At 43.5% G+C, this 10,337-nt stretch overlaps 1 non-coding gene across 1 annotated transcript; it reads right to left on the bottom strand.

Annotated features, from left to right (window-relative positions):
* Positions 1–10,027: 10,027 nt before the first annotated feature.
* Positions 10,028–10,100, bottom strand: TRNAV-AAC. Its single transcript has one exon. It is a non-coding gene; the product is annotated as a tRNA-Val (tRNA).
* Between the last annotated feature and the right edge of the window lie 237 nt (positions 10,101–10,337).

The following is a 10,337-nucleotide window of genomic DNA, read 5'->3' as shown; positions in this document are numbered from 1 at the left end:
ACCTATGCAGTAGATGGAATTTTTTTTTAGGTTTCTATTCATCGATATTTCAACTTTTCTTTGGTTAACATGTATTGCTTTTATAATTAGAAAAAGTTATAATAAAGTGACTTTTGGAAGTCAGCACCTGGGTTACTTTGGTCAGAGTTTCCTCTGAAATGTTGATACATTAAATCAACATATTTATATTATCAGATCCCACATGAACAAAATGTTATTCTCTGTTAACTCAGAGATCTCACTGAACCTTTTAAAACTCTCCAGCTAATCCTCACATGAGAAAACACTTAACCTCTTTTTCTTAAAGATAAAAGTTTTTATTAAAATATAGCTAACATACAATATGGTATTAGTTTCAGGTATACACCACAGTTATTCAACATTTATATACCTAAAGAAGTGATCACCATGGTTAAATCCAGCAACCATCTGACATGGTACAATGTTATCACAATATCGTTCACTGTATGTCCTATGCTGTACACTAGACGTTCCCAACCCCTGAGACCATCGCTGGTCTGTGACCTGTTACGAACTGGGCTGCACAGCACCAGGTGAGCAGCGGGCAAGAGATGAAACTTCATTCTTTATTAGCAGCCGCTCCCCAGCACTAGCATCACCACCTCAGCTCCACTTCAAATCATCGGGCTTTGGATTCTCATAGGAGCACCGGTTCCCGGTGCCAAAAAGTTTGGGGACCGCTGCTGTACACATCCTCATGACTTATTTGTTTTATACCTGGAAGTTTGAACCTCTTATTTTCTTTCACCTTTCCCCCCTTTTTTGATTTTTCAACTACAGTTGACAGTCAATGTTATTTTATATCATTTTCGGGTATACAGAAAACTAAACCTCTTCACTTTGAGTGATACACATTAGCCAAAACATCCCAGGTCTAGGCAGTTGAACTTTTAAACATCAATAAGTAACCAGAATATAAATAATATAAATCAAGGCTACTGACTAATTTAGAGAAGACTATTCAAAGTTCATTCAATGGAATCTCAAAAACAATAGTACTAAATGTGTTCAGCAACTTGTTACATATGTATTGAAATTTCAGATTTAGGGTTTTAAGCTCCCATGCCTCTCCTGTCAAAGGCCTGGTTCTACCTTGAAGTAGAGAATGAAATAAAAAAAATTACGTACTCATTCGAAATGTTTTAAAACTGTTTCCATTTTAATTCAATTATTGCTATTTAATAGTAATGCCTCTTTAAATCACATAATTGCCTCAATATTTGGCATTAATCTTTAGGATAGTAATGATTGCTAATTTATATAATATTCAATAACTAGACGCTTGAAATCTTTTGGCTTAAAACCACATTCTATTTAAAGACTAAGTAGGACATGGTGCATTTCTAGATACTGGAACTTTTTTTAAGGCTCATCAACAGTTAAATTTCAGTATTTCGATAGAAGAGATAATAGATTTTTTTCAGGTCATATACTACAAAAATCCTGAGAACCATCCCTTACACTTCTACTTAGAAAATACTTAAGCTAAAAAGAGAGAATGCCTCAAAATAACTCTTTAAAGATGCTAGATTAACTTAAAAGGGTTTTTCTAAGAAAACAGAAACAGCAAGAGTCATAACTAAAGATTTCCCTTAGACTGTTAGCTGGTGGGAGGGGCATGGTGAGATGAACTAAAAAAAAAGAGTTTGTGTTTTCCCCAACCGATGGTAAACACACACACAAACATAAACCTTTTACTTTAAAAGAAAATTCATCCGAAAAAAATGTCTTTACACCAAGGTACTTTTATTCTTCACAGTTTTCAACTTATAGTTTCCCTCAAGATCAGTTTCCAGAGAGTCTATTATACAGCACACACGAACTTTGATTTTACACCAATTCAAAATTATAAAAGTCAATATTTTCTTCTCTTTATTTAGTAGAGTTATCCTTGGTGTAGGAACTTTGACTTTAAAAACTCTCACTAACCATAATTTGTTAAAACAGAATCTCTAACAGAAATTCAAAGAATTCAGAGACCTTTGATCTGGTCACTTCCAAGCCTCAAATTATAGCCTAGTTGGCAGGGGGAGAATTCTATTGCTTGTGCAGCCTCTAGATAGCTTTTTATGTACTTAAGAGTTCCTGTTGAATCTAGCACCAACTCAAAATTCCCACCAGGAAGAAGGATCTCCCTGCCTTAGTTACCACTGAGTGGCTCCGCCCAGAGCGATGACCTGGGCTGACCTCGGACTCCGCGCGGTCGATGGTGGTTTCGCACCTGCGGACAAAGAGCGGCCAAACAACTTCGGAGCTAAAATGCAGCTCACAACCATCAAATCCCAAGTTGCAACTGCCACATGAATCTTGAGGAGCCCCCAATGTGTTTTCATCGCAAACGAGCTCCCTCTTTTGAACATGTTTGAGATCTATAGGTACTTTACACGCTAAAGAATATAGGAAGGCGATCGCTCCAGGGAAACGAAGGTACTTCAAAAGGAAAGGGGGCAAGGAAACAACTCATTGGTGAAATGACCAGCTCCTGTGCCCTTGTCAAGGGAACCGAAACCTGCTGAATTTCAAAAACGGGGCTGGATGGAAGTGGATTACATGGCATTTACAGGGCTTTGGAGGGAGGTTTCAATAAGAACCCACAACCATGGCAATAATGTCTGCCACACTAAGGGAAGAGGAAAGGGGGGTAGGCAGAGGCACCTTAAGAAAGAGTAAATAGGGTTGCTATGGTTACCAATCTTCAAGCTCAATTCTACAAAGGGAGACAGAGCTGTCCGCCAAGGCCCTTTCTTTGTCCGCATCCACACACCGAGGACAAACCTAGCGGCCAGCCCTGCCAGCCCGAGCAGAACCGAGGGCAGTGTTCCAAATAAATGACACCTTTATTTTGGCAAGAAACTGCGGGCAGTGTCTCATGGAAGCCAGCCCGGCCACCACGCAGTCCTTCGGCCGGGGCTGTTTCCCCAATTTGTAGAAGGCTCCTCCACACCCGACACCGAGTCCAGTCAGGAGCCATTCCAAACATGGCGCAGGCGAGAGTGAAGGGAGCCAACGAAACACGGTCCGACCTCTGCTCTTAGGTACAAAGGGAAGGCTAATCTCCAGGAAACCCGCGGTATAGAATTAACAATTCAAGATGCTGTAGTTTCCGCGAGTGGGAGTTGAGGAACCAGTGAGCAGGGCACAACCAAGACGCTGGGACACGCTTCACATCAGACACTACTGCAAGCAGCGTGGAAAAGACGGCGAGGTGAAGGAGCTCGAGCGCGCAGACGCGCGGAGTAACGACTCGAGCGCCTTGGCCCTGCCCCCGCTTCTCAAAGGCCAGGGGAGTTGCCCCAACGCGCTTGCGCAACGTAGGGACGTTGGGGGAGGGGAGAAAAGCTTGTTCCCTTCATTGTGAGAATCGCCCCGCCCATCACGGCGCGCGCGCGCGCGCGCACATACCACTTGCACAGTGGCACGCAAACACACGCACACACACAGACACACAGGCGCGCGCGCGCGCGCCGAGCTTGCCGTTCAGTCCCTTGCGCATGTTCTGGGAGGGAGGCGGCGGCGGCGGCGGCGGATCCTGAGGCTTTTTGCTGACTTTATCTAAGAAGTTTCTGGAAAGACGCAGCCCAAGGGAAGCTGGGGGATGGGGAGCGCAGGGAAGCGACCGTTTGAGAGAAAGAAAGCGAAAAATGCAAAGCACACCGCCACCGTCAAAGCAATGCCCAAGCCCACCGAGACCCTCGCGCCAGAGGGAAAAGCAGCCGCTCCTTCCTCTGCCTGTGCCCATCCCCGGAGGCCCCTCCGCACGGGGAGAAGGGAGAGGGCAGGGGAGAACGATGAGAGCCCTAAACGTTCACTGGATGTTTGCGTGGTGGAGTGAACGCCGGCAGCCGCCCTCTGGAGCTGACTGCGCGCTTGTGGGCCACCTCGGCTCTTCGCTCTGGAGTGCGGGGTCCGGGCGCCTTTGGATTCCACGTGGCTGCCAAAGTACTGGTCCGGGAGCTCTTTAACTCCCTTACTTAACCCCCTTACCTAGGGATTTTTTGATCCCAACTTTCCTATCTTGTTTTTGGTGACCTGGAGCTAAAGCTGGAAGTGTGGAGATCCTTAGGGTTTTCCCGCAGCCAAGAGACATTCTCGATGGGCAGAGGTAGCCTGGCAGGTGTCTCACGCTCAATTCTTTTGCAGTTTTACCCCTTTACGTAAGCGCTTCCTGGAGAAGGGGGGCTTTGGAAGAGCAAAGGCAGCACCCGCACAAAGGCCCCGTTGATGGTGGACTGGAGGGGCAGCCTGCGGGCGGTGCGGGGAGGCCGGAACATGGCCGTGGGGAAGGGCCGGCCCCGGCAGCTATCAAAGGGAAGCTGTGGCTGGCACGGCTGTGGTGGGGGCAGGGGTTCGCGGCGCCCTTTTTGTCTCGGTCTGCGCCCGCTCGCGACCTGGCCCGGCTGCCATTTTGTGGCGCGGCCGCCATTTCGCGCGGCCGAGGGGGGCAGGGCGGCGGGGGAGGGGCGCGCCCTGCTCGCGCGGGGCGGGGCTGGCGGCAGCGCCGGGGCTGCCCCCGCGGAAGCGCAAGCCAGCGCGTCCCCTTTGTTCTTCGCCTCCGGGTTCGCGGCGTGGGGCTCAGGCTCTGCCCCGGGTGCGCGCGCGGTCGTGTGAACCCCCCGAAAAGCCGCCGGGAGGCGTGCGCAGGGCGCACAATCTCTTCTGCCCTTGAAGCCTTTCCGGAGTGGGATTCTCCGCCCCACCCTTGCTGTGTGAAAGGAATACATTTTAGGAGGCAGTGCTCAGCACTCAACCGTGGGAAGCTGGAATGCCACCCTGAGAAGCAAGGCGCTTCCCGGAGCCTTGTGCTCCTGGGAGTGGCAGCCCCGTTTGCGTGCCCTGCTTTGAACCACAATGGCGCTTCTGCACAGAGAAGTGACATTGCGCAGCGTCGCCAGTGGGAGAACCAACAAAGGTGCTAAAACATCGGTGTAACCGAGAGGTCGGCCTCAAAAAAAAAAAAAAAAAAAAAAAGGCGGTGCCTTTGGAGTGCTGTCAGCCGTTGGAGAACCGGGACGTTGCTTTTCATTGGCTGGCGGTGAAGCACGCACTGCGCCACTATTTTCAGATGAGGGTTTATAGCCCATTATATCTGAGCCGTAAACTGGAACAATGGTTTAGAATATCTTATTTCTGTCTGTTCGGAATGACTTCCATTTAACCTCTTTTTTAGGTCCCTTATGAGTATGGAAATAACAAATCGACTCAATAAAATCTCTTATGTGCCTTCCAAAGTCGTTTCAAATCCTGAAAGAGCTATTTTTCTGATTTCAAGGGAAATGTTTAAATGGGAATCTTGGCATTTTAATGTTAACTTCGCCGCTCGCATCAACAAAGCCAGGAAATTCAAGAGTAATGCTGCTAAATTTGTTATCTAGCCTTGCTTTTTATGCAAAGTATTTTTTTTTTTCTTTTGGTTTTTCTTAACAGCAGCATAAGTTCATAACCGAGCCAGCCTTTTCTGGTTCAAGGCTTTTGGTGACACAGCTATAGTAAGGTTTTTGTGTTTTCTGTTTTTACTCTGAATAATTAAAGGGGTTTTGTTACATGTTTCAGTTACAGGGGGAGCAGGCTCATAACGATAGGATGAAAATGTAAAAACTATATTTGTCGCTGAAGGCACATATCAGGGTTTTCTGGCTTCTAAAAGAAACGCCTGAAGGTCCAAATTTCGTTTTAGTTCCAGTTTGGCTAAAAGCCCTTTGTAGTTTAATTTTTTATACTTTCAAGAATCTGTAAAGCACGGTACTGTATGTTCTTTTGGCGTAGAGAGCTTGTGGCATGTGCTTTTAAATGCTGTTACTTTTTGCCTGTACAATCAAAATTAAGTACTATGAAACTATTAGTTTTATTGGGAAATTAGGATATATGCTACTAACAAAACAAAATATGCCCCTGATTAGACAAGCAGTTGAAATCAGAGAATGAAGGGACAGCCCGTCTTTCACTTGTGCAGATGTAGAAGGATTTGTTTAAACAATTCTAATTCCTAGTGTTTTTGTTTATAAAATGTATACTTGTTTTACACATTTTACTATTACATTTAACACAAAAAGCACACCGAACAGAAGTTCAGAAATAACCCTCCTTCCCCCATCCCTCTTCCTCAGCCAAAAAGCCAAAACACTTAAACAGGTGAACTTCAGACTTGCAGAGAGCCGTGTTCAAATAAATAGATTTTGAAATACCACACACTCTCATGATCTGCCCTGGGAATGAAAATGTTTTTGTATGTAGTGCTGAGTCTCTTCAGTTTGTCAAGCCAGGCAGAACTAGTGAATTCCAGGATTACCAATTCATTGTCGCTGTAGTTTTTTTTTTTTTATTATTCTAAAACCAAGGTTCTGAATTAAAATGTACCAGTTTGTGTTCCCCGAAGGAGATTGAGGTGTTAACCAAAACCTTTCTACCTAAGATCCTTAAGGCGGCCAGTGTAGAATAGAAGGGGTGTGTGCTAGGCCCCTTTGATCATGCCTTTGATTTTGTTTGTTTAGTTTTTGGTGTTTGGTGAAGCTTATATGCAACTTTTCCAAACAATGTAGAAATACTAAATATCTCTATTCATTGTTCCAGGAAAGTACAGTTTTTCATGCCAAACTCTGGACTAGGAGAGAATTTAACATTAATAATATCTTTTCCTGGTAAAGATAAATGAGCTCCTTTAGAGACTTTAGTAATATGGGAAGTCCTTCAAAATATTTTTGGCAGCAGTTAAGCACTCCCACATGCTGTAATAGTGTTTTCCCCTTTGAGGCAAAACTCACAAGTTTAGCACTTCAGAAGTATTGGAGTTCAAAGAACAAATCCTTGCAGCCAACCGTATGTTTCTTAGAAAAATAGAAACATGTCTATAAAAATAAAAATTACTCCTGGAACAACCCAACAGTTATCCTGCCAGAGTACAAATGGCCTAACCTAAAAAAAATTTATCCTGACACTTGTGCAGATCATGTGAAACCTGTAGGCTTTGACGTCATGGTTTAAATGGCCAAGTTAGACAATACATCAAAAAGACTTCTAAAAGTCAAGATCTTATAAATAATTTTTGAACATCGACCTTCCGCCATATCTTATTCCAAGTACTTAGGATACACTGCTGATTAAAACATCCCTGTAATGGGGCTTATGGGGTGGGAAGAGAACAAAAAAGAAAAATAACGAGCAGTAAATGCTGTGGCGAAAATATAGAAAGGAGAGATGAAGTGTGTGTTGCAATTTTAAATGGGGCAGTCAGGGTAAGCCTTCTTAAGGAGATATTTGAAGACTTGGAGATATTTGAAGTTCGAAGGTGCTAAAGGGCAAACTATGGATATGTAGAGACGAGGTGCCAGGGAGAGGGAACGGTGAGTGCAAAGTCTTCAGGTAAGAGCATGACCGGCACATATGAAAACTAGCAAGGAAAGCAGTGTGGCTGAACCAGAAAGAGCAAGGGAATGTGTAGGAGGTGCTGGACGCCAAAGAGGGGAGGGGATTGGGCATAGATCTGTGGAAGCTGGTGGCCATAGCGGGAGAACCTGGGCTTGTAGTTGGCATGGAGGTGTTACATGATACGACTTGGGTTTCTAGAGGTATTTAGAGGAAGAGACCAAGAATAGAAGCAGGAGTCCAATGAGGGAGGCTATTTCAGTAATCCAAATGAAAAGTAAGAGTGGCTTCAATGATTAAGGGATCCCGGATACTTTGAAGGTAAATCCAAAAAGACTGATAGACTGAACACAGTTAATAAAAAGAGGAGTCAAGGATGAGCCTGAGGTTTTTGACATGGGCAACTAGAGGGTTGAGATGTAATCAACTGAAATAGGCAAGTGTAAGTGTTTTCCAAGGGCACATCAAGAGTTCATTTTGGACATGTTCAGTTTAAGATCCTTATTACATATCCAAATGGAGACATTAAGAAGGCTGTTGGATATGAGTCATGTTCAAGAGGAAGTTCTTCAGATATGTATTTTTATGTATTACGTGTAATTTTATATATTACGTATTATATATACATTGTGTGTGTTTGGGGGGGGGGGTCAGCATATACATGTCATTTGAAGTCTGAAACTGAATGAGATCTCCGAGGGAGTAGTGTAGGTACAGAAGGAAAGAACCAGGAAAGTCCTGAGGCATTTCACACTTAAAAGGTCTTGGAAGGCAGGAACTTGCAAAGCAACTGAGAGCAAACCAGTTAGGTAGGGAAACCAAGATGAGTAGCCTCTCGGAAGTCGGGTGAAGAAACTGTTTGAAGGAGGAGGGAGTGACTAACTGGAATGCAGCTGAGGGTTAAGATGAGGCCTGAGAATTGACTGTTGGAGCAACATGGAGGTCTGGTAATTTTGACAAGCTGTTTGGTAGAGCGGTGAGGGCAAAAGTTTGGATTGGGTTGAAAAAAATTAGTCTTTGGAAACGTACTACAGTGGAGTTGTAGGGGCAGCTACTAGGGACTGTGATGGTAGAAAGCACCTTCACTTTCAGAAAGTTCCTGGATCAGTATCAGAATCAGTAACTCAAACCTTAGGCTTCTGGAAGAATTGTTACACCCTCAAGATACAGTGTGCTGCTAGCCTTTTATCTGTTCCACAAGGACACGAATAATACACAATTTTTTTGTAAAAGAGTACTGCCTCCTATAAAATCTGCAAATTCTGAACTTGGAATTTAGTCAGTACTTGGAAGAATGTGGTCAGTAGGACAAGGAATCTAACACACAGGTTTTCCTGGAATTTATATAACCATTAGTGTTCACCAGTGGTCTGAGGTGATTCACCTGATCATGTAGGGCTTAGAGATGCAACCAAGCAGACTATGTATGCCCTGGTTTCTCAAGTGCATACCCCAATCCCTGAGGACCTTGCAGCTTTTGTTGGACTTCCTATAAAAATACTGGAACAATGATGGTAAACTGACTCCATCACAAGAATGGTAGTGCTCTAAGAGTTAAGTGCCCGGATGTTTCCTTTTCACAGGTCTTTGTCATCCCTTACCATCAGCTCGCTCTAGTTCCACCAGTCATCAGTGAACAACAGTTAACCTGCTTGGCTATGTGTTTTTTTATGAAAAAGTGTCCTGGGTTCAAGCTCTACCTTCCGAATTCTATATACTGATAAATATAGAAGTTAAAATTTTTATCTTCAGTTGTATTACCTTATTCCTTATTGGAGCATGTGATAAAATGTAGATGTAAAGTGTTAGGTATATTTTATCCTGAAACATTTACACTGAATAGTTGTTGAGAGAATCTTTATTTTGAAATACTGATCGATTCGGATGAAGCCTAGCGTGTTATGCGGCTAAGTTAACATATCTTAATTACTCATGAAATATTGCTCTCTGCAGTTCGTATAGACTAGTCCTCAACTGTTTCCCTGTCCCAGCACTCACCATGCTTCCATCATTACTCTGGTTCTTACTGGTAGTGATTCATTTGAAGGTTCAGGAGTACTGTCTCCCTAGAATGGAATATCAAAATTCCAGGAAATTCTGGCTTTTCTCACAACTCCTGAGAATCACTGACGTAGAACTTAAATATAGCAGAGGAACAAAAGACCATTTCCTTAACAAGCTCGTTAGTTGAGATATATTTCCGACGACAACTGCTCCCTAGAGAAGTCCAAAAATACTGTATCTTTAAGATTTATATCTCCTTTCTTACTTTGTGAAAATGTAGCATCCATTACATTGGAGAAATTGAAACTATTTGTACAAATATGTTGGAAGTTTCTAACCATCGGTTATAATTCTTCCTTTTGAGAAATATAGAACCAGTTTTGTTGGTTTTTGGTGATAAGTCCTTAAGTTCTCTGAATAGTTGAACTTATCTTTATGTGAAAGATCCCTAGTTCATTTATTCTGTATTTGTTTTATATATACATATATATATATAAAAATTTTTTTTTTTAAAATACGCCTTACAGCACCTGGTCTTCCTAGGTGGTCTCCTATCCAAGTGCTAACCAGGCCCAACCCTGCTTAGCTTTCAAGATCAAACATTGGGCTTGTTCAGGGTGGCATGGCTGTAGACTATGGACTGTGGCTCCACTGGGGCGTGAACCCAGGACCTTCTGCATGTTAAGCAGACATGCTAACCACTACACTATAGAACCACATCCTGTTCAATAAATATTTAATTGACTTTTAAATTAAATTAGAGAATGAGAGGAGTCTGCTGCAACAGGAGAGCAGGAAAATGGAATGGTAGCTGATAAAGGGCCAGTGGCTGAGGCAAATGGGATCAAGAGAAGTTTGTTATTAAGGTGGAAGAAATTACAATACTTTTTCACAACACTGCTGATACAGTAGAGAATTGATGTGGGTGGGAGAGAGTTGACTGGGTCCATGTC

The sequence above is a fragment of the Rousettus aegyptiacus genome, unplaced genomic scaffold, assembly GCF_014176215.1.
Source record: "Rousettus aegyptiacus isolate mRouAeg1 unplaced genomic scaffold, mRouAeg1.p scaffold_m13_p_1, whole genome shotgun sequence".
NCBI lineage: Eukaryota > Metazoa > Chordata > Mammalia > Chiroptera > Pteropodidae > Rousettus > Rousettus aegyptiacus.
This window is presented reverse-complemented; position numbering and strand designations above follow the sequence as displayed.